This window comes from Lolium rigidum, chromosome 6 (genome assembly GCF_022539505.1).
Source record: "Lolium rigidum isolate FL_2022 chromosome 6, APGP_CSIRO_Lrig_0.1, whole genome shotgun sequence".
Classification (NCBI taxonomy): domain Eukaryota; kingdom Viridiplantae; phylum Streptophyta; class Magnoliopsida; order Poales; family Poaceae; genus Lolium; species Lolium rigidum.
This window is the reverse complement of record NC_061513.1, coordinates 240,841,879-240,862,906: the sequence shown is the minus strand read 5'-3', so window position 1 is coordinate 240,862,906 and position 21,028 is coordinate 240,841,879. Positions and strand designations below refer to the sequence as shown.

General features: G+C 43.2%; 1 pseudogene; it reads right to left on the bottom strand.

Annotated features, from left to right (window-relative positions):
- Positions 1-1,328: 1,328 nt before the first annotated feature.
- On the bottom strand, positions 1,329-21,028 carry LOC124663869 (annotated as a pseudogene).

The window sequence follows — 21,028 nt, the reverse complement described above, 5'->3', positions numbered from 1 at the left end:
GTTCCACGTTGGCGCCGGAATCCCTGGTGTTGCGCCGCACTACACTCCTCCGCCAACAACCTTCATGTGGCCTTCATCTCCTACTGGTTCGATAACCTTGGTTTCTTACTGAGGGAAAACTTGCTGCTGTATGCATCACACCTTCCTCTTGGGGTTCCCAACGGACGTGTGCTTCACGCGTTGTCAAGCAGTCTTCTCCTTCGAATCTCCAAAGATCAAGAGCTTTGGTTGGGTGGAGGAGGAGATCTTGTGATTCTTCTGTTTCTTGAGTTGGCTTGAGTTGCCTCTAATGGTGATGAACTTGGGGAATGATTGAGCAGCTTGGGAAGGAGGGAGAAGGGGGGTATAAATACCCCCTCTCAAAATCCAGCCGTTGGAGCTCTTCAAGGGCCGGATATTCCGGGGTAAGTTGGGGCCGGATAATCCGGCCCCCCTGAAAAATCCGGCCATGGGAAATTCTGGGCAAATGTCCGGCAAAAAATCCGGCCCATGTCCAGGGTAGTACTGAGCCACTTTTCCAAAAGTCCTTAGCCGATTTTGGAGGGCCAGATATTTGCAAATATCCGGCCCGGATTATCCGGCCTGGAGAAAAACTTCTGGCTTCCTTTTGTCTCGTTTTTTCACACGAAACACTCATATACATGTATATATATATATATATATATATATATATATATATATTCTCTGCACCACTTCATCAAACATTAGTGTATCACATATATTGACATCAAACATTCAAAACATAAACCGAGAGATGTTCTTTCAATCCCCCCCTTTTTGGTGTTTGATGACAATATACGGATTTGCAATAAAACCACTAGATAGAACCAACATGTTGACAAAACATAGAGGCACTCCTCCTACATGTGTGCATACAAGTAATTTGCATTTGAATACAAATGCACAACACATAGGTGCGAGGTGCCTCAACACAAGATATCCAACATGAGCTCAAATAATTAAGAGACATAGGCATATATGAAGTTGAGACAAGGTGATAGAGATCATACCCATATGGAGATATATAATACCGGATATATAACATAACACACCATATCATAAACCTTGGTCTCAACATATAGAAATCCGAAATCCTTAACACAATGTCTCACAACCACACATAACATAGTTTTGAACGAACAAACCAAGCCAAATAGTTCAAACAAATGATAAGAAAGAGGACACAAGCAATAAAGGAATGGTAAACGCATATGCTTGTGCCCTGCCCGTGCGAATCCCGTAGAGAAGACCTAAATAGAACACTTCTCCCCCTTTGGCATCGAGACGCCAAAATGGGGAAAATAGCGATGCTATGCGCCCCATGGAGATCACTCGAAGTCCTCATCGGAGACATATTCATCATCACTATCAGCCGCTGGAGGAGAGTCGCGAGCGAGGCTGGCCCTCTGAATACTCTGCTCAAGATCAGTCCATGGAACCTGGGAAGAGTGCCACCCACTGTAGGCGGGGTGAACTGGAGGCTGAGGCGGAGGACCTTGCTCACCACTGAGCCTGTGAAGAATGACCGCCTGAGTATGCTGAATCATTGAGCACTGACGGCTGGCCTCAAAGTTCTCCTTGTGAATTTCAATGTTCATGCATAGAACATTGCGCTGAAACCAACTGAGCTTCCTCACATGCTTCTGAATCACAGGGGTAGAAACAGGGCGACCGGGTGCATAGCCACTAGAGCGGGCATCTCCCATAAAGGAGCCAGAAGCAGGTGGAGCACGGTGAACAGGCTTCTTCTTGTAGGCCTTCTTGAAAGTGTGGCTCTCTTTAGGGAATCGACCCAAGTCTTCGGTAAGAGCAGCAGTGTTGTTGATGAGCAGCTGAATGTATGGAGCATATGGCATAGTGGTCCGGGAAACCATGGCATCATGAATCTCATTGAAGATATAATCCATGATATCAAGAGTGAAGTCTGACGCCTCATCACAATCCTGAGCACACTCATAGGCATGATGCATAAGGTCCACTAGAGGTCCACGGAGAGCATCATTGTTCCCGCCACTTGGAGCAATGGTGGCTCTAAAGAAGTGGAGCAGCTGACTATAGATAGGTAGAAGCCCCGTGGTAGTCCCAATAGCTCCAGACTCGTCATATAGATTATAGAGCACATTCTTATCAGTTTTCTGAGGGCCATGGAGGCGGTGGCCACCCATCTCGGGAAGACCAAGAACCGAAGCAAACCGGCGTAAAGTAGCCTCACAAAGAGAGGAGCCAGTCATCCACTGCATAGTGCGCTCTTCATCCTTCTTGAAAGCTAGAGTAGCAAAGAATTGCTTGATCAAATCAGGACTGTAGTCACACTGTACCTTCATAAGCTCCTGCAAACCCATCCTTCCGGTGACCCAAATGGCATCCGCAAAGTGATCACTCACAGCCAGATGCTCCACGTTAATGGCCTGCATAGGCCTCACCTTCTTCATAGGTTCATAGATATCCTTGAAGATGTAACTCTGCTCCATGCACCAGAAACGCTTGTCCTCAATATCAAAGAACCTCTGAACATCTTCATACAAGTTCTTCTGTCGGATAGCAGCATAAGAGATACTATCCATAGACTTGTAGTTCTCCCTAGTTGCCTTGCCTTTCCGCCTCAGAGTGGCGGACTTCCGAGGAGCATTCTGTGCAAGCTCATCACTCGACCTTTGAGTCCTAGAGCGCCTCTGATACGTCTCCAACGTATCGATAATTTCTTATGTTCCATGCTTGTTTTATGACAATACCTACATGTTTTATACACACTTTATGTCATATTTATGCATTTTCTGGAACTAACCTATTGACGAGATGTCGAAGTGCTAGTTCCTGTTTTTGGTTTCAGAAATCCTAGTAAGGAAATATTCTCGGAATTGGATGAAATCAACGCCCAGTATCTTATAATTCCACGAAGCTTCCAGAACACCGGAGAGGGGCCAGAGGAGAGGCCCAGGGCCACCACACATGGTGGCGGCGCGGCCCAAGGGGGCGCGCCCCCTGTTGTGTGGAGCCTCCAGACCCCCTCCGACTCTGACTCTTCGCCTATTTAAGCCGTCCTGACCTAAAACTTCGAGAGGAATAAGCCACGGTACGAGAAACCTTCCAGAGCCGCCGCCATCACGAAGCCAAGATTCAGGGGACAGAAGTCTCTGTTCCGGCACGCCGCCGGGACGGGGAAGTGCCCCCGGAAGGCATCTCCATCGACACCACCGCCATCTTCATCACCGCTGCTGTCTCCCATGAGGAGGGAGTAGTTCTCCCTCGAGGCTAAGGGCTGTACCGGTAGCTATGTGGTTAATCTCTCTTCCATGTACTTCAATACAATGATCTCATGAGCTGCCTTACATGATTGAGATTCATATGATGAGCTTTGTATCACTATTAATCTATGTGCTACTCTAGTGATGTTATTAAAGTACTCTATTCCTCCTCCATGATGTAATGGTGACGAGTGTGTGCATCATGTAGTACTTGGCATAGGTTATGATTGTGATCTCTTGTAGATTATGAAGTTAACTATTACTATGATAGTATTGATGCGATCTATTCCCCCTTTCATAGCCTGATGGTGACAGTGTGCATGCTATGTTAGTACTCGGTATAATTGCAATGGTCTATCATGCACTCGAAGATTATTTAAATATGAACATCGAATGTTGTGGAGCTTGTTAACTCCGGCATTGAGGTGCTCTTGTAGCCCTACACAATTAATGGTGTTTGTCATCCAACAAGAGAGTGTAGAGTGGTTTTATTATGTGATCAATGTTGAGAGTGTCCACTAGTGAAAGTATGATCCCTAGGCCTTGTTTCCAAATACCGCAATCATCGCTTATTTACTTGTTTTCTGCATCTTTACTTCCTGCAATATTACTACCATCAAGCGCACGCCAAGCAAGCTATTTTACGGCACCGTTACTACTGCTCATATTCATTCATACCACTTGTATTTCACTATATCTTCGCCGAACTAGTGCACCTATACATCTGACAAGTGTATTGGGTGTGTTGGGGACACAAGAGACTTCTTGTATCGTGATTGCAGGGTTGCTTGAGAGGGATATCTTTGTCCTCTACCTCCCTGAGTTCGATAAACCTTGGGTGATTCACTTAGGGGAAACTTGTTGCTGTTCTACAAACCTCTGCTCTTGGAGGCCCAACACTGTCTACAGGAATAGAAGCGTGCGTAGACATCAGCCTCCAAGTGCTACTACCTGTGATAGACAAAGATGGATAGCAAAGAGAAGATAATGCTCATAAGTCATGTATTGATACAATAATGTACTCTATAAACATACTATGAGTCGATAAAAGTTTAGACATGATATATTGAATCAAAACTGCAGCAACAATATAGCTCTAGGCCGGATAATCCGGTGTCCCCAAGGGGCGGATAATCCGGCTGGCCCGGATAATCCGGCCATCGCGGGGGCTGGATAATCGGGGCCTGCGAATCTGCAGAAATCCCAAGCAAAATCTTTTCTAAAACCAGATCGGCCTCATAGCATGCAAATGGAGTATACTACACACGATTTGGAACAACTAGACACCATCCCCATCAAGAAAATAGCACATATAATTCACAACACCTAGGGTTAGGGATTGTGAGCCATACCCTCTTCCATTGGAGGAGCCGCTTGGAGGGGATGAAATCTAGGGAGGAGGAGCACCCGATCCACCCAAAAACTCCGAGAGGGAGCGGACGGGGCGGCTCCCGCGAGGAGGAGGAGGAGGTCCGACGATCTTGAGGGAAGAGAGAGAGAGGCTCGTGGGGGTCTGGTTCTGGAACCGTTCTCCCCACGGCCTCTCCTCAAGACCCTTCGAAATATGCCCAGGCCGGATATTCCGGCCCTATGTAAGGGCGGATAATCCAGTTGGGCCAGATTTTCCGGTGTGCCAACAGGCCGGATTATCCGGTTTTCTGGAGAATTCCAGAACACCGGAAATCCTGCCTATCTTTTGTTGGTTATTTGCATATGCCCATATGTGATGCAATGAAGTATCACGTCACATATAAGATGCACATTGACCAAAAAGATGGGGCAACCTAGATCATCCGACCGAAACTCCTCAAACTCCAAGTTTTTACCAAAACATGACATAAGAGCAAGATGGAAATGGCTTATAGATGAGTGTAGGCTTGGGTTTAGAACGCTGAAACTGTTAATGGTACATGATCACTCAAGTTTGCAAGATACAAGCAAATAAGGCCAAACTAGAGTGATTTCCCATAAGAACAAGTAGGTGTCAAATAAAAACATTTAAGATCCAAATAACCTCAACTCTTCACAAAGAAGAGTGTGGTGGCCTAGGCCACCATATATGAGTGTTATGGCTTGGCACCGCGAAGATATATCTTGGGCCCAAAACCACTACTCATCATTGAAGCTCACATATCAACATATGATATAAAGAGAATGATTTCTTAATGTTGGAATTATGGGGGGAGGGATAGCTCAATAGTTTAAACCGCACACCCCCCATTTCCATGCCCACATCTAAACCAAATAAAGTTTTGAGACAAAGGTGTGTTTGCAAGATGGTCAAGCTATACTCCTTGAATCAATGATATTTAGCTCATTCCTCAAATAGCAAAACCTTGCTTCATCAAGAGGCTTCATGAATATATCGGCAAGTTGATCTTTGGTAGGAACATAGAATAGCTCAATATCATCACGGGCAACATGATCCCTAATAAAATGATTCTGAATCTCAATATGCTTCGTTCTTGAATGTTGCATCGGATTATAAGCAATCTTGATGGCACTTTCATTGTCACATAAAAGAGGCACTTTGTCACAAGTGACACCGTATTCCTTTAAAGTTTGCCTCATCCATAACAATTGAGTGCATCCACTTGCGGCGGCAACATATTTGGCTTCGGCGGTGGAGAGAGATATACAATTTTGCTTCTTAGAAGACCAACACACCAAGGACCTACCAAGGAATTGGCAAGCCCCGGAGGTTGATTTTCTATCATCCTTGTCTCCCGCCCAATCTGCATCGGTGTATCCATTGAGAATGAAACTTGAGCCTTTAGGATACCAAATACCATATCTTGGGGTATCAACTAAATATCGAAAGAATCTTTTGAGAGCCATCATGTGACTCTCCTTAGGAGAAGCTTGATACCTTGCACACACACCAACACTCAACACTATGTCCGGTCTAGATGCACAAAGGTAAAGCAAGGATCCAATCATGGAGCGATATACCTTTTGATCCACCTCTTTACCATTGGGATCAAGTGCAAGATGACATTTAGTAACCATTGGAGTGGCTACTCCCTTCATTTCCGTCATATTGAACCTCTTGAGCATGTCTTGGAGATATTTAGCTTGATTGATGAAAATCCCTTCTCTCAATTGCTTGATCTCAAAACCAAGAAAGAACCTCATCTCTCCCATCATAGACATCTCAAACCTATCGGTCATAAGCTTTGAGAATTCATCATTGAAAGCTTTGAGAATTTATCATTGAAAGCTTTGTTAGTAGAGCCAAAGATAATATCATCAACATATAATTGGCAAACGAAAAGCTCCCCGTTGACCCTCTTAGTAAAAAGAGTGGGATCGATTAGCCCGACATCAAATCCACGGTCTATCAATAATTATTTAAGGTGCTCGTACCAAGCTCTAGGAGCTTATTTGAGACCTTAAAGTGCTTTATCAAGCTTATAGACATGGTTAGGAAAGTCGATATCCTCAAACCCCGGGGGTTGCTTAACATAAACCTCTTCATGCAAAGGACCATTAAGAAATGCACTTTTCACATCCATTTGTTGTAATTTAAAGTTATGATGTGCTGCACAAGCAACAAGGATACGGATGGACTCAAGGCAAGCCACGGGAGCATAAGTTTCTCCAAAGTCAATTCCTTCAATTTGAGAGAAACCTTGAGCCACCAATCTTGCCTTGTTCCTCACAACATTTCCAAACTCATCTTGCTTGTTCTTGAAAATCCATTTAGTGCCTATAACATTGCGGCACTCCTTTGGCTTCTCTACTAAGGTCCATGCTTTATTGCGCTTGAAGTTGTTGAGTACATCGTGCATAGCTTCCAACCAATCCGAATCTTCAAGGGCTTCAAATACTTTCTTGGGTTCCACTAAGGAGATATAAGCATGATGATTGCTAAAGTTAGCCAATTGCCTTCTTGTGGAAACTCTTCCTCTTACATCACTTAGGACCTTGTCATGAGTGTGTCCAAGAATTTCCAAGTTCCTATCTCTTCTTTCTAGACGATGGGCCTCGATCTCCTCCTTGGTTCTTCTAGGCCTTGGAGGTATCACTTGATCAACTTGATCGTTTGGGTCCCCATCTTGACCTTCCACTTGAGCTTCCTCAATTTATTGAGAGTGCTCAACATCATGTGCTTGATCTTGGACATTATCCGGTGAGAGGAGAATATTGAATGGATATTCATCGGATCCATCATGAATCCTTGATTGATCTTGTCCTGGATCTTGTAAATGAGAGGGAGGGTTTTCTTCTTGTTCTTGGGTTGGTGCATCATTAGCTTCAAGAGATGGAGTTTGTTGATGTTGAGAAGATGAGGGCTCCACCGTGGTAGAGCACAGTCCTTCCCGAGATGCCACACCGTGTCCCTCAATGGGGCGGAAAAATCCCACACCCATTCTTACTATGGAATCTTGAGGTATTTCATCACCTGCACAAACATCAACTTGCCCCACTTGGGAGCCATCATTTTCTTCGAACTTCGCACTACAAGATTCGATGATAATCCCGGAGGATACATCAAAGACTCTATAAGTGTGAAATTCGGCACCGTAACCAACAAATATACCCTCCAAAGCTTTAGGAGCAAATTTAGACAAACGAACTCCTTTGATCTTATAGAAACACTTACACCCGAACACCTTGAAGTATGAGATATTAGGTTTGTTGTCGGTGAGTATTTCATATGGAGTCTTGTTCAAGCCCTTACGGAGATAGAGCCGGTTAGAAGAATGGCAAGCGGTGGAGATGGCTTCGGCCCAAAAATTATAGCGGGATTTGTATTCCGCCATTATAGACCTTGCCATATCCATAAGAGTCCGGTTCTTCCTCTCCGCAACACCATTTTGTTGAGGGGTGTATGCAGCGGAATATTGATGTCTTATCCCCTCATCACTAAGAAAATCATTGAGTGTGTAGTTCTTGAACTCGGAGCCGTTGTCACTTCTTATTGCCATAATGAGGAGATTGTGTTGTCGTTGCACCTCGGTAGCAAAGTCAGTGAAGATTTGTTGAGTATCATCTTTCTTCTTGAGAAAGTAGACCCAAGTGTATCTTGAATAGTCATCAACAATCACCAAGCAATGTTTCTTCGCACCAAGACTTGCATGAGTGGTAGGACCAAAGAGATCGACATGAAGGAGCTGCAAGATCCTCTTGGAAGAGATAATAGTCTTGCTTGGGTGCGGAGAGTCATGCATTTTTCCTTCAACACAATCCCTACAAACACGATCTTTGGCAAACGACACATTTTCCATTAGTCCCATAATATGGTTCCCCTTGTGAAGACTTTGCAAAGTTCTCATGTTGACATGGGCCAAGCGGCGATGCCACAACCAACCCACATCCGCCTTTCCAAATAGGCACATCGCACTTGCGGTGGTGGCCCTCGAGAAGTCCACCACATACACGTTATGTTCGCGATACTCAACGAAAGCGACTTTTAGAGTCTTGCTCCACAAGAGGACCACAATATCATTATCAGTAAAGACGGCGAAACCCATCTTGCCAAGGGCGGAAACGGAAAGTAAATTGTAGCCAAGGGTTTTGACAAGCATGACATCCACAAGAGTAATGTTGTGTGCAACCACAACCTTGCCAAAACCCAATACCTCGGATGTAGAATTATCGCCAAAGGAGACGGTGATATGATTTATGTTGGGCCTCAACTCCTTGACGAGGTTCTTGCCTCCGGTCATATGACTTGTACATCCACTATCAAGTACCCATTTTGACCCTCCGGCGGCATAGTCCTACATGAGATCAATTCTTGGATTTAGGTACCCATTTTTCAATGGGTCCTCTTTTGTTAGCAACAAGGGTCTTTGGGAGCCAAATAGACCAAGCAACATAACCATCATATGGGCCAACATATTTTGCATAGACATCACCATAATAATCTTTAAATAGAACATAGTGAGGGTTAGCAATTCCCGCATCATCATCATTTATGGTTTTGCCCTTAGGGGCTTCACCATTAGTGATAACTTTCTTCTTTTCTTGTGCGGGCTTGGCCTTTTTCTTGTTTCCCTTCTTTGCCTTCACATTATAGCCAAGGCCCTCCTACCCATTGTTTGACCTTTGCTTACTCAAAAGATCATCCAAATAAAGTTTACTTTGGGGAGAGGAGGCCTTAGCAAGTTCATCCTTCAACCTAGTGATGTCTACCCACGCTTCTATTCCTCTAGACAGTGTTGGGCCTCCAAGAGCAGAGGTTTGTAGAACAGCAGCAAGTTTCCCTTAAGTGAATCACCCAAGGTTTATCGAACTCAGGGAGGTAGAGGTCAAAGATATCCCTCTCAAGCAACCCTGCAATTAAGATACAAGAAGTCTCTTGTGTCCCCAACACACCTAATACACTTGTCAGATGTATAGGTGCACTAGTTCGGCGAAGAGATAGTGAAATACAAGTAGTATGGATGATTATAAGTAGTAATTGCAATCTGAAATAAAAATGGCAGCAAGCAAACATGTAGCAGAACATGTTGGAAATGGTGTTTCAATGCTTATAAATAAGGCCTAGGGATCATACTTTCACTAGTGGACACTCTCAACAATGATCACATAATTGGATAATTAGATAACTTCTCTTCACTTGTGCTACTCTGAATTACTCTCCTATTGGAATCACTAATCATCACGTAGTGGATACAAAACCTCCACTCAAAGTTCATCAAGTACTTGACAAACACGACTCATAGGGATATCCTCATCAAATCATAATCCAAAATAATACCGTTGCAATTTAGACCGAGTACTAACATAGCATACACACTGTCAACAATAGCTATGAAAGGGGGAATAGATCACATCAATACTATCATAGTAATAGTTAACTTCATAATCCACAAGAGATTACAATCATAGCCTACGCCAAGTACTACATGATGCACACACTGTCCTCTTTACATCATGGAGGAGGAATAGACTACTTTAATAACATCACTAGAGTAGCACATAGATTAATAGTGATACAAAGCTTATGATCACATAAAGATCACACCATGGGAGAGAGAGATGAACCACATATCTACCGGTAGAGCCCTCAGCCTCGGGGGAGAACTACTCCCTCCTCATCATGGGAGACAGCCACGGCGATGAAGATGGCGGTGGTGTCGATGGAGATGACTCTGGGGACAATTCCCCGTCCCGGCGGCGTGCCGGAACAGAGACTTCTGTCCCCCGAAACTTGTCTTCGCGATGGTGATAACGCGTGAAGCACACGTCCGTTGGGAACCTCAAGAGGAAGGTGTGATGCGTACAGCAGCAAGTTTTCCCTCAGTAAGAAACCAAGGTTATCGAACCAGTAGGAGATGAAGGCCACGTGAAGGTTGTTGGTGGAGGAGTGTAGTGCGGCGCAACACCAGGGATTCCGGCGCCAACGTGGAACCTGCACAACATAATCAAAATACTTTGCCCCAACTTAACAGTGAGGTTGTCAATCTCACCGGCTTGCTAAAAACAAAGGATTAAACGTATGGTGTGGAGAATGATGTTTGTTTGCGAAGAACAGCAGAGAACAGAGTTTGCAGTAGATTGTATTTCAGATGTAAAAGAATGGACCGGGGTCCACAGTTCACTAGTGGTGTCTCTCCAATAAGATAAATAGCATGTTGGGTGAACAAATTACGGTTGGGCAATTGACAAATAGAGAGGGCATAACAATGCACATACATATCATGATGACTACTATGAGATTTACTTAGGGCATTACGACAAAGTACATAGACCGCTATCCAGACATGCATCTATGCCTAAAAAGTACACCTTCGGGTTAGCATCCGCACCCCTTCCGGTATTAAGTTGCAAACAACGGACAATTGCATTAAGTATGGTGCGTAATGTAATCAACACAAATATCCTTAGACAAAGCATTGATGTTTTATCCCTAGTGGCAACAAGCACATCCACAACCTTAGAACTTTCGTCACTCGTCCCAGATTCAATGGAGTCATGAACCCACTATCGAGCATAAATACTCCCTCTTGGAGTCACAAGTATCAACTTGGCCAGGGCCTCTACTAGCAACGGAGAGCATGCAAGATCATAAACAACACATATATGATAGATCAATTAATCAACTTGACATAGTATTCCATATTCATCGGATCCCAACAAACACAACATGTAGTATTACAAATAGACGATCTTGATCATGATAGGCAGCTCACAAGATCTAAACATGATAGCACAAGAGGAGAAGACAACCATCTAGCTACTGCTATGGACCCATAGTCCAAGGATGAACTACTCATGCATCAATCCGGAGGCGGGCATGATGATGTAGAGTCCTCCGGTGATGATTTCCCTCTCCGGCAGGGTGCCGGAGGTGATCTCCTGAATCCCCCGAGATGGGATTGGCGGCGGCGACGTCTCTGGAACTTTTCTCGTATCGTGGATCTCGGTACTAGGGCTTTCGCCACGGAGAGAATAAATAGGCGAAGGGGCAGAGTCGGAGGGAGCCCGAGGGGCCCACCCACAGGCCAGCGCGCCCCCCTCCTGGCCGCGTCGCCCTAGGGTGTGGGGCCACCTTGGCCCCTCTCCGTCTCTCTTTCGGTGTTCTGGAAGGCTCCGTGCAAAATAAGACCGTGGGCTTTTGTTTCGTCCAATTTCGAGAATATTTCCTGTGTAGGATTTCTGAAACCAAAAACAGCAGAAAACAGGAACTTGCGCTTCGGCATCTTGTTAATAGGTTAGTGCCGGAAAAAGCATCAAAATGATGTAAAGTGTATATAAAACATGTGAGTATTGTCATAAAACTAGCATGGAACATAAGAAATTATAGATACGTTTCAGACGTATCAAGCATCCCCAAGCTTAGTTCCTACTCGCCCTCGAGTAGGTAAACGATAACAAGGATAATTTCTGAAGTGACATGCTACTATCATAATCTTGATCAATACTATTGTAAAGCATATGAGATGAATGAAGTGATTCAAAACAATGGTAAAGATAATGACTAAACAAGCTGAATCATATAGCAAAGACTTTTCATGAATAGTACTTTCAAGACAAGCATCAATAAGTCTTGCATAAGAGTTAACTCATAAAGCAATAGATTCTTAATAGAAGGTTTTGAAGCAACACAAAGGTAGATATAAGTTTCAGCAGTTGCTTTCAACTTCAACATGTATATCTCATGGATAATTGTCAATACAAAGTAATATGATGAATGCAAATAAGCAAGTATGTGAGAATCAATGCACACGAGTTGACACAAGTGTTTGCTTCTAAGATAGAAAGAAGTAGGTAAAGCTGATTCAACATAAAGTAAAAGAAAGGCCCTTCGCGAGAGGAAGCAGGGATTACTCATGTGCTAGAGCTTTTTATTTTGGAAACATAGAAACAATTTTGTCAACGGTAGTAATAATTCATATGTGTTATGCATAAAACCTCCTATAAGTCGCAAGCCTCATGCATCGAATACCAATAGTGCTTGCACCTTGTCCTAATTAGCTCGGATTTACATGGATTATCATTGCATTACATATGTTTCAACCAAGTGTCACAAAGGGGTACCTCTATGTCACCTGTACAAAGGTCCAAGGAGATAGATCGCATTTGATTTCTCGTTTTTGATAAATCTCAACTTGAGGACATCCGTACCGGGACAACATAGAAAACGAGATAATGGACTCCTCTTTAATGCTTAAGCATTCAACAACGAGATAATATTCTCATAAGAGATTGAGGATTAATGTCCAAACTGAAACTTCCACCATGATACATGGCTTTGGTTGGCGGCCCAATGTTCTTCTCTAACAATATGCATACTCAAACCATTTAATCATGATAAATCACCCTTACTTCAGACAAGACGAACATGCATAGCAACTCACATGATATTCAACAAAGGTGTAACAGTTGATGGCGTCCCCAGAAACATGGTTACCGCTCAACAAGCAACTTATAAGAAATAAGATACATAAGCGACATATTCAATGCCACAATAGTTTTTAAGCTATTTTCCCATGAGCTATGTATTGCAAAGGCAAGGAATGAAATTTTAAAGGTAGCACGCAAGCAATTTACTTTGGAATGGCAGAGAAATACCACATAGTAGGCAGATATGGTGGACACAAATGGCATGGGTTTTTGGCTCAAGATTTTGGATGCACGAGAAGCATTCCCTCTCAGTACAAGGCTTTGGCTAGCAAGGTTGTTTGAAGCAAACACAAGTATGAACCGGTACAGAAAAACTTACATAAGAACATATTGCAAGCATTATAAGACTGTACACTGTCTCCTTGTGGTTCAAACACCTTTACCAGAAAATATCTAGACTTTTAGAGAGACCAATCATGCAAACCAAATTTCAACAACCTCTATGGTAGTTCTTCATTAATAGGTTTAAACTACATGATGCAAGAGCTTAAACATGATCTACTTGAGAACTCAAAACAATTGCCAAGTATCAAATTATTCAAGATAATATACCAATTACCACATGGAGCATTTTCTGTTTCCAACCAAATAGCAATGAACGAAGCAGTTTTCAACCTTCGCCATGAACATTAAAAGTATAGCTAAGAACACCAGTGTTCATATGAAACAGCGGAGCGTGTCTTTCTCCCACACAAGGAATGCTAGGATCCGAATTTATTCAAACAAAAACAAAAATAAAAAACATACAGACGCTCCAAGTAAAGCACATAAAATGTGACTGAAAAAAAATATAGTTTCACTAGAAGTGACCTGATAAGTTGTCGATGAAGAAGGGGATGCCTTGGGCATCCCCAAGCTTAGATGCTTGAGTCTTCTTGAAATATGCAGGGATGAACCACGGGGGCATCCCCAAGCTTAGACTTTTCACTCTTCTTGATCATATTATATCATCCTCCTCTCTTGACCCTTGAAAACTTCCTCCACACCAAACTCAAAACAAACTCATTAGAGGGTTAGTGCATAATCAAAAATTCACATGTTCAGAGAGGACACAATTATTCTTAACACTTCTGGACATTTCCTCAAAGCTACTGAAAGTTAATGGAACAAAGAAATCCATTCAATACAGTAAAAGAGGCAATGTGAAATAAAAGGCAGAATCTATCAAAACAGAACAGTCCGTAAAGACGAATTTTTTTGAGGCACTTAACATGCTCAGATGAAGAAGCTCAAATTGAATTAAAGTTGCGTACATATCTGAGGATTACTCATGAATTTTGGCAGATTTTTCTGAGTTTCCTACAGAGAGATATACTCAAATTCGTGACAGCTAGAAATCTGTTTCTGCGCAGAAATCCAAATCTAGTATCAACCTTACTATCAAAGACTTTATTTGGCACAACATTGCAATAAAATAAAGATAAGGAGAGGTTGCTACAGTAGTAACAACTTCCAAGACACAAATATAAAACAAAAATTGCAGAAATAAATAATGGGTCTTCTCCCATAAGCGCTTTTCTTTAACGCCTTTCAGCTAGGCGCAGAAAGTGAAAATCAAGTAACATCGAGAGAAGAAGCATTAGCATTATTACCAGGGGCTTTGCGCCTACCCTTCTTACTCTTATTCTTACTCTTTGGTTTAGGGAATATATGACCGCATCTGGGTGTAGAGGTAAAATTTAGAGTGCCTTTCCCCACGTCTATGGTTGCTCCCACAAGTTTCACAAGGGATCTTCCAAGTGTGATTTGTCATGTCCCTACACATTCGATAACGAGATAATCAGTGGATACCGTTCTTCCAAGAAAGGTTGTGAACAAACCTTCAGCTATCCCCTTAGGAATTATAACAGAGTTATCAGCAAGAGTTATTCCTTCTCCTCCTTCAGCAAGTCCCCAAAGTGTCAAAGATTCATAAATACTTTTAGGCATAAGGCAAAACTCAGACATAATATCACAACGGGCATAAAAAGTTTCACCACAAATAGCTACTTTGATGGTGGGGTCCCACATTGAAGGTTCAAAGTTTACTGGAACATAATCAAAATGCTCACGAATCTGACTATACCCTTCTTTTAAACAGGTCATATTTGTCTCGAGAGTGTTTAATCTATTATAAATACTAGCAAGAGATGAATCAAAATTATTAGCGGAGCTAGATGATGTAACCAATTTTTTATGGCATTAAAAGCTTGATCCCCATCACAGTGAAGGAAATCTCCTCCCACTACAGCATCCAAGGCATATCTATAGCGAAGAATAAGCCCAAAATAAAAGTTGCTAAGAAGCAGGCTTAGAGTCATTTTAGGTTCAGTTTTACCATAAGAATCAAAAATTCTAGACCAAGCCTCTTTAAAACTCTCCTCATCCCCTTGTTTAAAAGTAAAGATCAATTCCTCAGGTGACAGAGTAACAAGTATAGGACTAGACATGATAACAAAACAAATTAAATGCAAGTAACTAATTTTTTTGTGTTTTTGATATAAATAAAGCAAACAAAACTGAAAATAAAATAAAGTAAAGCAAGACAATAAACAAAGTAAAGAGATTGGATGTGGGAGACTCCCCTTGCAGCGTGTCTTGATCTCCCCGGCAACGGCACCAGAAAAAGAGCTTGATAACGCGTGAAGCACACGTCCGTTGGGAACCCCAAGAGGAAGGTGTGATGCGTACGAGCAGCAAGTTTTCCCTCAGTAAGAAACCAAGGTTATCGAACCAGTAGGAGATGAAGGCCACGTGAAGGTTGTTGGTGGAGGAGTGTAGTGCGGCGCAACACCAGGGATTCCGGCGCCAACGTGGAACCTGCACAACACAATCAAAATACTTTGCCCCAACTTAACAGTGAGGTTGTCAATCTCACCGGCTTGCTGAAAACAAAGGATTAAACCTATGGTGTGGAGAATGATGTTTGTTTGCGAAGAACAGCAGAGAACAAAGTTTGCAGTAGATTGTATTTAAGATGTAAAAGAATGGACCGGGGTCCACAGTTCACTAGTGGTGTCTCTCCAATAAGATAAATAGCATGTTGGGTGAACAAATTACAGTTGGGCAATTGACAAATAGAGAGGGCATAACAATGCACATACATATCATGATGACTACTATGAGATTTACTTAGGGCATTACGACAAAGTACATAGACCGCTATCCGGCATGCATCTATGCCTAAAAAGTCCACCTTCGGGTTAGCATCCGCACCCCTTCCAGTATTAAGTTGCAAACAACAGACAATTGCATTAAGTATGGTGCGTAATGTAATCAACATAAATATCCTTAGACAAAGCATGGATGTTTTATCCCTAGTGGCAACAACACATCCACAACCTTAGAACTTGCTCGTCCATTGTCCCAGATTCAATGGAGGCATGAACCCACTATCGAGCATAAATACTCCCTCTTGGAGTCACAAGTATCAACTTGGCCAGAGCCTCTACTAGCAATGGAGAGCATGCAAGATCATAAACAACACATATATGATAGATCAATTAATCAACTTGACATAGTATTCCATATTCATCGGATCCCAACAAACACAACATGTAGTATTACAAATAGACGATCTTGATCATGATAGGCAGCTCACAAGATCTAAACATGATAGCACAAGAGGAGAAGACAACCATCTAGCTACTGCTATGGACCCATAGTCCAAGGATGAACTACTCACGCATCAATCCAGAGGCGAGCATGATGATGTAGAGTCCTCCGGTGATGATTCCCCTCTCCGGCAGGGTGCCGGAGGCGATCTCCTGAATCCCCCGAGATGGGATTGGCGGCGGCGGCGTCTCTGGAACTTTTCTCGTATCGTGGCTCTCGATACTAGGGCTTTCGCGACGGAGAGAATAAATAGGCGAAGGGGCAGAGTCGGAGGGCGCCCGAGGGGCCCACCCCACAGGCCGGCGCGCCCCCCTCCTGGCCGCGCCGCCCTAGGGTGTGGGGCCACCTTGGCCCCTCTCTGTCTCTCCTTCGGTGTTCTGGAAGGCTCCGTGCAAAATAAGACCGTGGGCTTTTGTTTTGTCCAATTCCGAGAATATTTCCTGTGTAGGATTTCTGAAACCAAAAACAGCAGAAAACAGGAACTGGTGCTTCGGCATCTTGTTAATAGGTTAGTGCCGGAAAATGCATCAAAATGATGTAAAGTGTATATAAAACATGTGAGTATTGTCATAAAACTAGCATGGAACCGGTTGACCGGGCCAGGGACCGGGTGGCCCGGCGTGGGGGCCGGTCTGACCGGGGGCTGGACCGGCCTGGACTTCTTCTTCTCCTCTCGCGCATTCCTACCGCTCCTCCCTCGCGCGTCCATGAGATATCTTCATGTCCAGCTCCTTGTCCAGCTTCACGTCCATCTTCACGTTCAGCTGCTCCTCTCCTCCTCGTGCGATGCTTGTCTCCTCTTCATACCTGATGATACATAAGTAATAGGACTTAGGTAGTATAAAGTTCTCATCAATCAAGGTATCGTTTAGGAACAAGTTCACCTGTTGTTTAAGTAGCTTCGCACGAGCTCGTGTCATTGGTCCAATCCTGACTTCATTGGACTTGAGCTTCACAGCAGGTTCATCTTCAGTTGGTAATGACGGAGGTAGTAGTGAGGTAGGGATGTCCTCATCATCTCCCCCCCCTTCAAAAGGCGTCGACCCCGACGCTCCAAGGTCTTCTCCGTCATATGGTGTCAAATCAGCAACATTGAAAGAATTACTGATACCAAACTCATCCGCTGGAAGATCTATCGAGTATGCATTATCATTGATCTTGGCAAGCACTTTGTAAGGACCAGCACCACGAGGCTTCAACTTAGACTTCCGCAGCTTCGAGAACCTATCCTTGCGAAAATGTACCCAGACCATATCACCAGGCTTGAACAACATCTCTTTACGCTTCTTGTTCATCCTTGCAGCATTGCTCTTGCCTTTCTTCTCTATCAACTCTTTAGTCTTCACATGGATCTTACGCACAAAATCTGCCCTCTTGGATGCCTCCATATTAACTCTCTCATGTATGGGCAAAGGCAACAAGTCAAGTGGAGTAATGGGTTTAAAACCATACACCACCTCAAAAGGACACAACTCCGTGGTAGAATGTACTGCCCTGTTGTAAGCAAACTCTACATGCGGCAAACACTCTTCCCACTCCTTCAGGTTCTTCTTGATCATGGATCTCAGCAGTTGTGACAAGGTTCGATTCACCACCTCAGTTTGACCATCAGTTTGGGGATGACAAGTAGTACTGAACAGTAGCTTTGTCCCTAGCTTTCCCCAAAGTGTCTTCCAGAAGTAGCTCATGAACTTCACATCACGATCAGAAATAATAGTCTTCGGGACTCCATGTAGTCGAACAATCTCCCTGAAAAACAGGTTAGCAATATGCGACGCATCGTCGCTTTTGTGGCGAGCAATAAAGTGTGACATTTTAGAAAATCTATCCACTACCACAAATATAGAATCATGGCCTCGTTTAGTACGCGGCAAACCCAACACAAAATCCATACTAATATCTTCCCAAGGTGTAGTAGGTGCCGGTAACGGAGTATACAAACCGTGAGGCTTCAGCTTGGACTTGGACTTGTTGCAAGTAATGCACCTCTTCACATACCTCTCCACATCCCGCCTCATCTTTGGCCAATAAAAGTGATCAGCGAGCATGAGTAGCGTCTTCTCACGCCCAAAATGACCCATCAAACCTCCAGCATGTGATTCCTGCAATAAGAGCAAACGCACAGACGATTCTGGAACACATAGTTTGTTAGCTCTAAACAAGAACCCATCGTGTATGTGATACTTTTCCCATGCTTTACCCATAACACACAAGCGGTACGGTTCAGCAAAATCATGATCGATCGCATATAAATCACATAACACCTCTAATCCAGGAATTTTAACATCAAGATGGGTTAATAGCATAGTCTTCCTAGATAGAGCATCGACAACAATATTATCTTTTCCCTTCTTATGCTTAATAATGTATGGAAAAGACTCAATGAACTCAACCCACTTAGCAAGACGCCTATGCAAAGTAGATTGGGCTTTCGGATATTTCAAAGCTTCATGATCGGAATGTATGATAAATTCTTTTGGCCACAAATAATGTTGCCAAACCTCAAGAACTCTAATCAAAGCATACAATTCTTTATCATATATTGGATAGTTCAACTTAGCACCAGAAAGTTTCTCGGAAAAATATGCAATTGGGCGACCCTCTTGCATCAACACACCACCAATTCCAATACCACTAGCATCACATTCAATCTCAAATTGCTTATTGAAATCAGGAAGTGCAAGCAATGGTGCAGAAGTTAACAATCATTTCAGTTCACCAAAAGCATGATCTTGGGCAACGCCCCACTCAAATGCAACACCCTTTTTAGTCAATTCATTCAAAGGTGCAGCAATAGTAGAAAAATTGGGCACAAAACGGCGATAAAACCCAGCTAGACCATGAAAACTTCTTACTTGACTCACATTCATGGGAGTAGGCCAATTTTGAATAGCTTCAATTTTAGACACATCTACTTCTACTCCATGCTTAGAGACAACATAACCCAGAAATATGACCTTATCTTTGCAAAATGTGCACTTCTCAAGATTACCATAGAGTTTACTATCACGCAACACTTGCAAAACATGTCAAATATGTATAATATGATCAGATTCATTGCGGCTGTAAATTAATATGTCATCAAAATACACAACCACAAACTTGCCAATAAAATCACGCAAAACATGGTTCATCAGTCTCATGAAAGTGCTAGGTGCATTAGTTAACCCAAAAGGCATTACTAATCACTCATATAAACCAAATTTTGTTTTAAAGGCGGTTTTCCACTCATCCCCTTCTTTCATCCCAATTTGATGATAACCACTACGCAAATCAATTTTAGTGAAAACAGCAGCACCACTCAATTCATCTAGCATATCCTCTAAGCGGGGAATAGGATGACGATATCGAATAGTAATGTTGTTTATCGCTCTACAATCTACGCACATACGCCATGTACCATCTTTCTTAGGAACAAGAATAACAGGAACAGCACAAGGACTAAGGCTTATGCGGATATAACCTTTGTCGAGTAGTGCTTGTACTTTCTTCTGTATCTCCTTCGTCTCTTCGGGGTTCGTTCTATATGGTGCCGGATTGGGTAGCGAAGCTCCGGGAATCAAGTCGATTTGATGCTCAATACCTCGCAATGGTGGAAGTCCTGCGGGTACCTCGTCCGGAAACACGTCGCCAAATTCTCGCAAAACATTAGAAACACCAATAGGAAGAGGGGTCATGTCGTTAGAAACCAAAACCGTACCCCTGTACAAGAGCACAAGAGGCATGGCCGTAGGATCCTCACTAAATTCTCTCATGTCTTCTTTGGTGGCTAATGAGACTAAGGAATTCACTCTCTCACTTTTCGTTATATCACTCACAACATTACAATTCTCTCGCCTATCTATGGATGCATCCTCCAAGTTTACTTCAATCTTCTGACGAGACTCATTGACAATTTGCTGTGGTGTCATAGGCTGTAAATTAATTTTCTTGCCTTTGAACTCCAAGTGATATGTATTAGCACGGCCATTGTGTTGCACAGAACGGTCATAGAGCCAAGGCCGTCCCAATAGTAGGTGACACAACGTCATAGGAACAACATCAAAATCAATGCAATCCTTATACGGTCCAATAGCAAATTCAACACGCACCATGTGGTTTACTTTCATCTCACCATTGTCGCTCAACCACTGAATATAGTATGGATGCGGGTGCGGTAGATACTTCAACTTCAGCTTGGTACATAACTCCTTGCTTGCTAAATTGCGGCAACTCCCGCCATCAATAATGACCTTGCAAGCCTTGTCAGGACCAACTAAAGCCTTTGTTTGGAACAAATTGCAGCGCCGAGTAGATGCACTAGGCAACACATTAAGAGCACGCTGCGACAC